General features: G+C 38.7%; 1 non-coding gene across 1 annotated transcript; it reads left to right on the top strand.

Annotated features, from left to right (window-relative positions):
- Positions 1–11,297: 11,297 nt before the first annotated feature.
- Positions 11,298–11,370, top strand: TRNAM-CAU (transfer RNA methionine (anticodon CAU)). Its single transcript has one exon. It is a non-coding gene; the product is annotated as a tRNA-Met (tRNA).
- Positions 11,371–11,672: the final 302 nt, after the last annotated feature.

The raw sequence follows: 11,672 nt of genomic DNA, 5'->3' as shown, positions 1-11,672 counted from the left end.
GGCAGAGAGAGGCAGAGACACAGAATCTGAAGCAAGCTCCAGGCTCCGAGCTGTCAGCACAGAGCTTGAACTCACGAGCTGTGAGATCATGACCTGAGTTGAAGTCAGATGTTTAACCGACTGAGCCACCCAGGCACCCCCTTGGTTCTTTCTTAATGTGGAAGTTCCTTGATAATTTTTTGTACTTCTAGGGAAATTAGTCTGTTTAAACTGTCTGCCTGTAATGGGGTCAATTTTGATTAATTGTATTTTCATAGGAAGTTATCCATTTCATATAGGTTTTCAATATTTTCATAGAGATTCTGAGAAATGGTCTTTTAGTATTTTAAAAATATCTTTTGTCTCAATGGCTAATTCCCCACTTAATATTTCTTATTTTTGTGTATTTGCTCTTTCTTCTTTTTTTCTTATGTAAATATAAATAACAGTTGGTCTGTTTTGTGAATTTTTTCCCAAGAAACTAGGCTTTGGATTTTCTAACTGGATCTATTGTTTCTTGGATCTTTGCCTCATTAATTTCTGCCTTCACTTTTATTATTTCCCTTCTTCTTTCTCAGCTTTCTGAGCTGCAAACTCAAATTCTTTCATTTTTATTGACAAAAATGTTCAGGGCTACAAATTTTCCTCTGCTCACTGCTTTAAATGAATTTGATGGAGTATGCTGTTAGTTTTCATTATCAATTTTTTTTTTTTAGAAATTTCAGAATTTTGGGGGCGCCTGGGTGGCTCAGTCGGTTAAGCATCCGACTTCAGATCAGGTCATGATCTCACAATTCATGAGTTTGAGCCCTGCATCAGGCTCTGTGCTGACAGTTCAGAGACTGGAGCCTGCTTTGGATTCTGTGTCTCCCTCTCTCTCTGCCCCTCCCCTGCTCATGCTCTGTCTCTCTCTGTCTCAAAAATATTAAACATTAAAAAAAAAGAAATTTCAGAATTTTGGTTTGTATTTTCCCCTTTGCTCAAGGAGTTTGATAGGTTATTTAATTTCCAGGTGGAAGGGCCTTTTAAAAAGTTGCTGGTAGTAATTTCTTGTTCTTATGTTCCAGCACCATTTGTGGAAAGACTTTCTCCAGTATTGCTTTTGCTCTTCTGTCAAAGGTCAATGGATTTTGTAAGGATCCGTTTCTGGGCATTCCATTCTGTTTCATCAAAATACTTGTCTACTCTTTCACCAATATCCTACTGTTTTGATTATTGTAGCTTTACGTAGGTATTAAAGTTGGGTAGTGCCATTCCTCTAATTTTGTTCTTCTTCACTATTTCATTGGCTATTCCAGGTCTTTTGCATCACCATGAAACTTTAGAATCAGTTCGTCAATAGCCACAAAATAACTTGCTATGATTTTTATTGGAACTGAATCTATAGATCAAGTTGGGAGGAACTGACGTATTGACAATATTGGGTCTTCCTATCCATGTAATGGAATATCTCTCCATTTATTTAGATCTTTGATTGCTTTCATCAGAGTTTTGTAAGTTTTCTTCATATAGATCTTGTACATATTTTATTAGATGTATAATTAATATTTAATTTGCTAATGTAAATGGTATTGAGTTTTAATTTCAAGTTCCAACTCTTCATTGCTAGTATATAAGAAATACTATAGTATATATAAGAAAACCGTATATAAGAAAACAGACTTATATATTAACCTTGTATCTTGCAACCCCACTATAATTTCTTATTCATTCCAGGAGTTTGTTTCTGTTGATCCTTTGGTATTTTCTATATGGACACTCATGACCTCTACAAACAAAGACAGGTTTATTTCTTCTTTCCCAATCCCTATGCCTTTTATTTCCTTTTCTTACCATATTGCATTAGCTTGGATTTCTAGTATGATGTTGAATAGGAGTGGCGAGAGCAGGCATCCTTCCCTTATTCCTGATCTTAGCAGCAAAACATTTAGTTTCTCACTATTAAGTATGATGTTGGCTGTGGATGTCCTTTATCAAACTGAGGAGTTCCCTCTCTATTCCAGTGTTGAAAGTTTTTATCATGAATGGGTGTTGGATATTGTCTACTGCTTTTTATGTTCCTATTGATATGATAATGAGTTTTCTTCTTTAGCCTGTTGATGTGATGGATTACATTAATTGATTTTCAAATCTTGAACCAGCCTTATATACCTGGAATCATTCTCCCTTGATTACGGTGTATAATTCTTTGATTGGTTAGAATCAATTTATTAATATTTTATTAAGAATTTTTGCTTCTATGTTCATGAAAGATACTGGTCTCTAGTTTTCTTTTTTTTTTTTTTAAAGATAAGGTATTTTTTTTCAACTTTTTTCTTTTTGTTTGTTTTGTTTTGTTTTTTTATTTATTTTTGGGACAGAGAGAGACAGAGCATGAACGGGGGAGGGGCAGAGAGAGAGGGAGACACAGAATCGGAAACAGGCTCCAAGCTCTGAGCCATCAGCCCAGAGCCCGACGCGGGGCTCGAACTCACGGACCGCGAGATCATGACCTGGCCGAAGTCGGACGCTCAACCGACTGCGCCACCCAGGCGCCCCTGGTCTCTAGTTTTCTTTTCTTGTAATGAGTTTTTCTGGTTTTTATATTAGGGTAATGCTATTTCAGAGAATGAGTTAGAATGTATTCTCTTTGCTTCTATTTTCTGGCAGAGTTTACAAAATATTGGTATAATTTCTTCCTTAATGTTTGGTACAATTCACCAGTGGACCCATCTGGGCCTGGTGCTTTCTGTTTTTGAAGGTTATTAATTATTGATTCAATTTATTTAATAGATATAGTCCTCTTTAGATGATCCATTTCTCCTCATGTGAATTTGGTAGGTTGTGTCTTTCAAGGAATTGGTCCATTTCATCCAGATTATCAAGTTTATGGGCATAGAATTGTTCGTAAGAGTCCTTTATTGTCCTGTTCATGTCCATGGCTCCTCTTTTGTTTCTTCTTTTTTTTTAAGTGTAGATGGAGAGAGAGTGTGAGCAGGGGAGGGGCTGAAAGAGAGAGAGAGAGAGGGAGGGAGGGAGGGAGAGAGAATCTATGCTGTTAGCACAGAGCCTGACACGGGCTTGATCTCACGAACCATGACATCATGACCTGAGCTGTTGAAATCAAGAGTCAGTGGCTTAACTGATTGAACCACTCAGGCCCCCCTTATTCCTGATATTAGTAATTTGTGTCTTCTTTCTGATTATCAGTCAACATGACTAGAGGTTTATTAATTTTATTGATATTTCCAAAGCTCTTGGTTTTGTTTCTTTTCTCTATTGATTTCCTGGTTTCAATTGCATTAATTTCTGCTCTAATCTCTACACTCAACATGGGGCTCAAACTCATGACCCTGAGATAACAATTGGATGTTCTACTGACTAAGCCAGCCAGGCACCCCTCTGCTCTAATTTTTATTATTTCTTTTCTTCTGCTTGCTTTGTATTTAATGTGCTTTTCTAGTTTCCTAAGGTGGAAACTTAGAGTATTGATTTTAAATCTTTCTTTTCTGATATGTGAATCCAATGCTATACATTTCCTTCTATGCCATACTTTCACAGTGTCCCACAACTTTTGATGAGTTGTATGCTTATTTTCATTTAGCTTTAAATTTATCTTGAGACTATTTTGGTCCATGAATTATTTAGAAGTATGTTGTTTAATCTCCGAGTATTTGGGGGGTTTTCTAGTACTGGTTTCTAATTTAATCCTGCTGTGGTCTGATGGTGTACTTTGTATTATTTCCATTCTTTTGCATTTATTAAGGTGTGTTTTATAGCCCAGAATATATCTATCTTTGTAAATATTCCATGTAAGTTTGAGAAAAACGTGTATTCTTCTCTTGTTGGATGAAGTCACCCAAAGATGTCAATTAGATTGCAATTTGATTGATGGTGCTGTTTAACTTCAACTCTGTCCCTACTGACTTTCTGTCTGCTGGATCTGTCAATTACTGATAGAGGGGTGTTGAAATCTCCAACTATAATAGTTCATTTGTCTCTGCTTGCAGTTCTATCAGTTTTCACCTTGTGTATTTTGATGCTCTGTTGTTAGGCACATACACAGTAAGGATCATTGTCTTCTTAGAGAATTGATCCCTTTATTATTATGTAATGCTCCTCTTTATTCCTGATAGTTTTTTCTTGCTCTGAACTGTTTTGTCTGAAATTAATATGATAACTCCAGCTCTTTTTTTTTCTTTTTTGAGTGTTAGCATGGTATATCTTTCTCCATCCCCTTTAGTTCAATCTATCTATATTGTGATAGATAACTCACTAAATATGAGTTTTCTGTGTACAACATGCAGTGGCTTTTTATCCACTCTCATGTATCTGTCTTTTACCTGATGTGTTAGATCATAGATGTTTAAGTGATCATCATTTAGCAACTACGGTTGGGGTATTGTCTTACTGAGTGTGCTGCCATCTTCTATTCCTTGCCCTGTTCTTCCTTCTTTCCTTCCTTCCTTCCTTCCTTCCTTCCTTCCTTCCTTTTCCTTCTTTTCTTTCTTTCTTTCTTTCTTTCTTTCTTTCTTTCTTTCTCTTTCTTTTCTTTCTTTCTCTTTTTCTTCCTTCCTAGTTTGTTTCTTTCTTTCTTCCTAGTTTCTTTCTTCCTTTCTTCTTTCTTTCTTTCTTTCTTTCTTTCTTTCTTTCTTCCTTTTCTACTTTTTTTCTAATGTCTCTGGTTTTAACTGAGCATTTTATAGAATTCCATTTTCTCCCTTTTCTTAGCATATCATCATAGTTCTTTATTTACTTTTTGTAGTGGTTGCCCTTTAATCTGCAATATACATTTACAAGTAATTCAAGTCTTTTTCAAATAACACTACCAATTCACAGGCAGTGAGAGTACTTTATAATTGCAGATTCCTAAATCATCCCTCCTGCCCCTTATAGCATTGCGGTCATTTATTTCACTTCTCTATAAATTGTGATCACTGGATATTTTGTTGCTATTTTTTTGAATAAATTTATCTGTTAGATCAATTCAGAATAATACAAATAAAATATTTTATTCTATCTTCATTTATCCCTTTTCTAATGTTCTTCCTTTATGTAGATCCAAGTTCCTGACCTACATCATTTTCTTTCTGAAGAAGAATTTTGTTTACTGATTTTTGCAAAGTAGATCAACTGATGACAAATTCTCTATTTTTTTTTCTGAGAAAGTCTTTATTTCTCTTTCACTTTTTTTTAAAGGTTTTATTTATGTAAGTAATCTCTACACCCCATGTGGGGCTCACACTCACAACCCGTGAGAACTCATGACCCACACTTCTCTGACTGTGCCAGCCAGGCTGGTGGGTTGTCTTGTTTTTTGTTTCTTTTTTTTTTCTTCAATGCCATAAATGTTTCACACCACTCCTCTTGCTCGCATGGTTTCTCAAGAGAGGTCTGATATAATTCTTATCTTTGCTTCTCTATAGGTAAAGTGTTTTTCCCCCTCTGTCTCATTCAAGATTTTCTTTTTGTCTTTGATTTTTTGCAGTTTGAATAAGATATGTCTAGGTATAGATTTTTTTTTTTTGGTATTTATCCTGCTTGATGTTTTCTGAGCCTCCGGATCAGTAGTTTTGTGTCTGTCATTAATTTTGGAAAGTTCTCTGTCATTATCGCTTCAAATATTTCTTCTTTTCTTTTCCCCTGCATTTTCATTATGCATATGTTACACCTTTTAAAATCGTCCCATAGTTCTTATTCTGTTCTTTGTCATTCTTATTTCTGTTTATATTTCAGTTTTAGAAGTATCTATTGACATTTCTTCAAGCTCACTGATTCTTTCCTGGGCTGTGACCAGTCTATTGGTAAACCTGGCATTCTTCATTTCTTTACAGTGATTTTGATTCCTAGCATTAACTTCCAATTCTTTCTTAGAGTTTCCATCTCTCTGTTTACATTGTGTATCTCTTCTTTCATGTTGTCTACTTTTTTCCATTACAGCCCTTAGCATATTAATCATAGTTATTTTATATTCATAGTCTGATAATTTCTACATCTCTGCCATACCTGAGTCTGGTTCTGATGTTGGCTCTGTCTCTTCAAAGTATTTTTTGTCTTTTAGGATTTCCTCATAATTTTCTGCTGATAGCCTGACATGATGCACTGGGTAAAAGGAACTGAGGTAAATAGAACCATTAGTGTGAAGCTTTATGTTTTCCTGTCTGAGAGTTAGGCTATATTTACTGTTTGCTGAAGCTGTAAATGTCAGAGGCTAAACTTCCTCTGGTTTTCTTGGTTTTGTCTCCCCTTGTTGCATAGGAGCTCCACTGATGTCCCAGTAAGATGTGTGGGAAGGGGAACATTCTCTGATCTCATGATTAGGTCTCAGTCTTTTAGTGAGCCTGTGCTGTGACCATCTCAAGTGCTTCTCAGATCCCCCACCCCCTTAGGTGGGTATTTCCCTTTCCCCAGGTTGGCTAGGCTCCAGTAAAATCTGTCAGTTAGGTAAAATAGCTTTTTGAAAGCTGGGCTAATTAAGAACAGAGTACTCTGATGTATTTCCCCTTGTTAGTTTGCAAATTCTTTGGGCGCTTCCTGGGTGAAATCTGAAACCAGCTCCCAGTTCACAGAGGGCAGGGAGAGACCAAAGTGAGAGGCAGAGCCCTCTGGATTGGTAGGTGGCAGGTTTCATAAGCAAGGGACCTTATGAGAGGTTTGTCTGGGGCAGCTGCGAAATGAGTAGATTTCCACACTTAAAGTTCATACAGGTGCCATAACTGGATCCAGTCATGCATACCATCCAGATAGTCTCAACACCACATTTCTATCTCAAGGCCATATCCTTGAGGCAGCTTCTGGGAATAGGGAAGGCAAGTGGAACACACATTTCAAAGGATAGAGGAGGGGCGGGGAGCCTCCAATTGCCCAGGTCCAGCTTGTGGGTCAACCGGTGGTCACATCTCAACAACTTCCCCCAACACCCCTCCCCATTCTGGACGTATGGTGGGATTTATCTCTGATCTGCATTGTCAGAACCTGGCGGGCTCCTGGAAGTAAAACTCACAAAAGTGTGAGAGCTTCCCTAAGAACGGACACCTGGCGTTTTAGTCTCAAACTCGTCCACCCTGAGTTTCCAGCAATTCACCAACTATGGTTTCAGTTTCCCTACTTTGGTGCTGCTTCCTGCAGAACTTCTGCCCTTGGGCTTCATCTCTGGTCGGCTGTGATTCTCTGTACCCACCTGTTGATCTCACCAATACATGGGGTAGCAGCTTGCCCTGTGACCTCAGTTCTCTGCTGGATCTAAGAAAGTTGTTAGTTTTCAGTTTCGTGGGGTTAGTACAAGAGTGATGAGTACAAGCTCCTTACACATCAGAACAAAACCTGGAGGTCTGGGTCGCCATTTCACTTTTCTTCCCTTTCTTTGAGGCATAAAGTTTAAAATTTTGAGGAACTGCAACTTACTTTTTTTTAAAGTAGGCTCTACACCCAATGTGGGGCTTGAACTCAAAACCCCGAGATCAAGAGTCACATACTTTGGCAACTGAGCCAGCCAGGCGCCCCTTATTTTTATTTTGTTGTTTGTGCTTGTGTTTTAGGCATCTTATCTAAGAAACCATTGCCTAATCAAAGGTCATAAACATTTTCACCTATTTTTCCTTCTAAGCGTTTTATAGTTTTGGCTCTTACGTTTAGACCTTTGGCCAATTTTGGGTTACTTTTTGCAGATGGCATGAGGTAGGAGTCCAACTTTATTCTTTTGCAAGTGAATGTCCAGTCGTCCCAGCACCATGAATTGAAAAGACTGTTCTTTTCCCCATTTAATCATGTTGCCATATTTGTTGAAAATAATTGACCACAGATGTATGGGTTTATTTCTTGACTTCCAATTCTATCTCACTGATGTAGTATTTATCATTATGCCAATACCGTATCATCTTGATTATGCAGTAATCTTGATTATATAGTAAGCTTTGAAATGAGGAAGTATGAGTCCTCCAACTTTGTTTTTCTTTCTCTGGGTTATTCTGGGGCCCTTGCATTTCCATGCAGATTTTAGGATCAGGTTGTCAATTCTGTGTAAAAGGCAGCTGCGATTTTGATACGGATTTTACTGAATCAGTAGATCATTTGGGGGAGTATTACCATCTTAATGTTATTAAGTCAGGTTTCCCAATTCATGTATATGGATGACTTTCTATTATTTAAGTCTTTTAAATTTATTTAAGTCTATTTATTTAAGTCTTTTAAAATTTCTTTCAGTAATATTTTGTAGTTTTTAACTGTCCAAATCTTGTACTTCTTTTGTTAAGTTTATTTTTAAGTATTTTAATCTTTTTGATGCCATTTTAAGTGGAATTGTTTTCTTAATGTTATTTTTGGATTGTTCATTGCTAGTGTGTAGAAGTACAACCAATATTGTATATTGACCTTGTGTCCTGGAAACTTTGATGAATTCATTTGTTAGCTTAAATATTTGAGGGGTGTGTGTGTGTGTGTGTGTGTGTGTGTGTGTGTATTCACAATTTGCTATATATAAGATCATGTTAGGCACCTGAGTGACTCAGTCAGTTGAGCGTCCAACTCTTGATTTTGGCTCAGGTCATGATCCCAGGGTTGTGGGATCAAGCGCTACATTGGGTTCTGCACTGAATGTGCAGCCTGCTTGGGATTCTCTCTTTGTCTCTCTGCCCTCTCCCTGCTCTTTCTCTCTCAAATAAATAAATAAATAAATAAACATTAAAAAAAAAGATAATGTCATTTGCAAACAGACATGTTTTTACCTCTTCCTTTCCAATATGGATTCCTCTTTTTAATTTTTCTTATCTAATTGCCCTGGCTAGAACCTCTAGTACAATGTTGAATAGAATTGGCAAGAACAGATATTTTTGTCTTGTTTTTGATACTAAGGAGAAAGCTTTAGTCTTTCTTTAGTAAATATGAGATTATGAATTTTCTTATGGATGCTCTTACCAAGTGCCCAGTTATTATCATCTCCGTTTTTCAGATGAAAACACTGGGGCTCAGAGAGGTTGACTGAGTTGCTGGACCACAGGGTAGGCAACTGGAAAACTTCAGGATTGGAACCTCGTCAGTGGTCTCCAAAGGCTGTCAGTACTTTCCTCCTTTGCCTGGGAGTGGCCAGCAAAGGGAGAGCCCAAGAAGAGAGGGGAGGCAAGGAAGGTTCAGTGGCTAAGAGTAGATTTTCTCTCTCTGGAAATCCTTCATTCACATAACTTGCTTACATCCCACGGGGCTCTCCTAGCTTGAGACAGAAGCCAGTTTTCTCCGTGGCCTGTCTCTCTGCTGTGAACACTGGCAACATCAGCTCCATGTGAAGTGGGCCCTGTCCACTGTCTCTGTCTCCTCTCCTGAGGCTGGGGAGTCCCAGGGTAAAAACGCTGGCTAGGAAAGTAAGTAATGTGTTGGTTGCAAACAAACGATCTTTTGCTTTTTGCTTTTTCTTCTTCCAGTTTCTTTTCTGGAATTTTTGTCTTTTCTTAAAAGATTTCCATAGTAGATCTTCACTAGAAATACGTACTATTGCTCCCTGACAAATTTCTCATCTTAAAGAAGGTCTTCAGAAGTATATTAAGATTTCAGTTTAGAATTTAACTGTTTCTTCAAACCATCCTTTGCCCTCACCTAAAAAATGAGATAGACATATCTGATACAGGGGTAAGAGGTTTGGGTGAGTTCCCCATGGTCAAGTAGTAAGGTATAGGCTTGGCCCCAACTCAGATCAGGGTCTAGGATCTGGGACATTAGAAGTTGTCTACAATACTGTTTTTCCACACAATGTTGCTTCACACACACTAGGCCATTTTTCAGAGGTCATTTACTGCTCATGCTTTGCCCTCTGATGGTGTGGTGAAGCTTAGGAGAGCACACGGTGCTTGGCTACATTTGTGGGCTTGGAGCCCCAGGCCTGGCTTGAACCTTGATTGAACTGCTTACTTCTGGGTGGCCATGGGCTTATTGAAGTGAGTGTCTGCTCTGTGTAATGCCTGACATATAGTGAATGTTCGATACTTTCTAGTTATTATTAACGCTTTTCCTTCCACTGTTGAAGGGAGGACAGTTTGATTTTGAGTAGGTCTGTCTCACACAGAAAGCCTTGCTGGTGGCCTGCTTTTGTCAGGGTATATTTTGGTGCCTGGACTCCTCATATTTCAAGGCCTCTTTTACATGCTGAGAAGGCTTTCATGGACATTGGAAACCTGGGCACTCTTCTCACTAGACTGACAAGGGCCTCAGGAGTTGGGGTAATTTTGTGGGAAAATACTGGGATCTTCCAGGCGTACCTCCCTTTGCTAGAAAACCATCTCATCTATTGTGGGCCCCATGCTGACTGATTGCTTGACCAAGAAGAGACAAAACATGATACAGTCAGTCCTAAAGAGGGCAGAAGACCTTTGAGGGCAGAAAAAGGCATTGTGAATCCCACATTCTCATTCCTATGTATTTGTTCACACAAAAACCTGTTCATAAATGTTTAGGGTGAGTTGGTTCATAATCCCCGAATCTAGAAACAACCTAAGTGTCTTTAGTTGAGCAGAGTGGTTACCAGGCTATGGTTCAGTCCTATAAAGGAATACTGCTTAGCAATAAGAAGGAACAAATGCCTGGTGATGGACCAACATGGGTGAAGTGATAGAAGCCTGACTCAGCAGGCTATTGTCTGTAGGATTCCATTTTTAAGGTATTTTGGAAAAGACAGAACTGTAGGGGCCCAACCCTAACCTAGTGGGTTGACTGTAGAGGAACCTGAAGATTTTTTTTTTTTGAGGTGATGAGATGGGTACCTCCACTGTGGTGGTAGTTACACAACTGTATGTGTTTATCAAGCTGTACTCCAAAAAGAATCCACTTGGAATTGTACCTCAGTGGACGAAGGACATGGGAATTGGCATCCAGGCAGAGAGGCTCACATTTTGGTCAACTTGTCTTGGTGCCCCTCTCCCCCCCGCCCCAGCTCCTAGCCTACTGGTTTCCACAGAGAGGAACTCAACAATCGTGGGTCACCACAAATGAACTGCAGCCTCATCAAATTCTGGAGTTTATGAAATACATGAGTATGATATTTCCAAACCTACACTATGGCTGCTATCAGAGCGTGTGTGGGAAAAGGACAGGCAGGTAGGCAGAGAGAGAGAGTTGGCCTGCAAGTCAGAAAAAAACAGAATTCTCCAGGCCACTGGCTGGCCACAGGGCTCTGGAAGTGTTACTCAACTTTTCTCTGATGACCAGCCACTGAGCTGTCTAGACAAAGGTGTAGAGAGGGTTGAATGAAAATGCGTGTGTTCAGATATTAGTATTGTTATTGTATTTTCAAATAAGGAACATAAGTAAAAGGATTTAAGGGACATATACAAGATAAGACTCCTCAAGTAAGGGGCGCCTGGCTGGCTCAGTCAGTAGAGCATGTGACTCATGATCTCAGGGTCCTGAGTTCAAACCCCACGTTGGGCATAGTGCTTACTTAAAAAAAAATTCTAAAGTGAAATTCCATCTTAAACCCTTCTCAAGTTATATGAGAAGTTGGTGCTCACAAAACAAAATGAAAAGCAAGCTTTGAATGAGCTATTTTAGGCAACTTAGAAGCCATAATTTAATATGATATTACAAGCTACCTAACCCGTGTTCACCTCTGTTTCTTATTTGTTATAAGGGAATTCATTCACTCAACAAAAATATGTTAATATATGAAGCCCCTGTGTCCTGGGTGCCACGGCTGCTGTGGGGTGTCGGCACCCATGCAGGACGGAAGCAAT

The sequence above is a fragment of the Prionailurus viverrinus genome, chromosome C1 (genome assembly GCF_022837055.1).
Source record: "Prionailurus viverrinus isolate Anna chromosome C1, UM_Priviv_1.0, whole genome shotgun sequence".
NCBI classification, from domain to species: Eukaryota; Metazoa; Chordata; class Mammalia; order Carnivora; family Felidae; genus Prionailurus; species Prionailurus viverrinus.
This window is presented reverse-complemented; position numbering and strand designations above follow the sequence as displayed.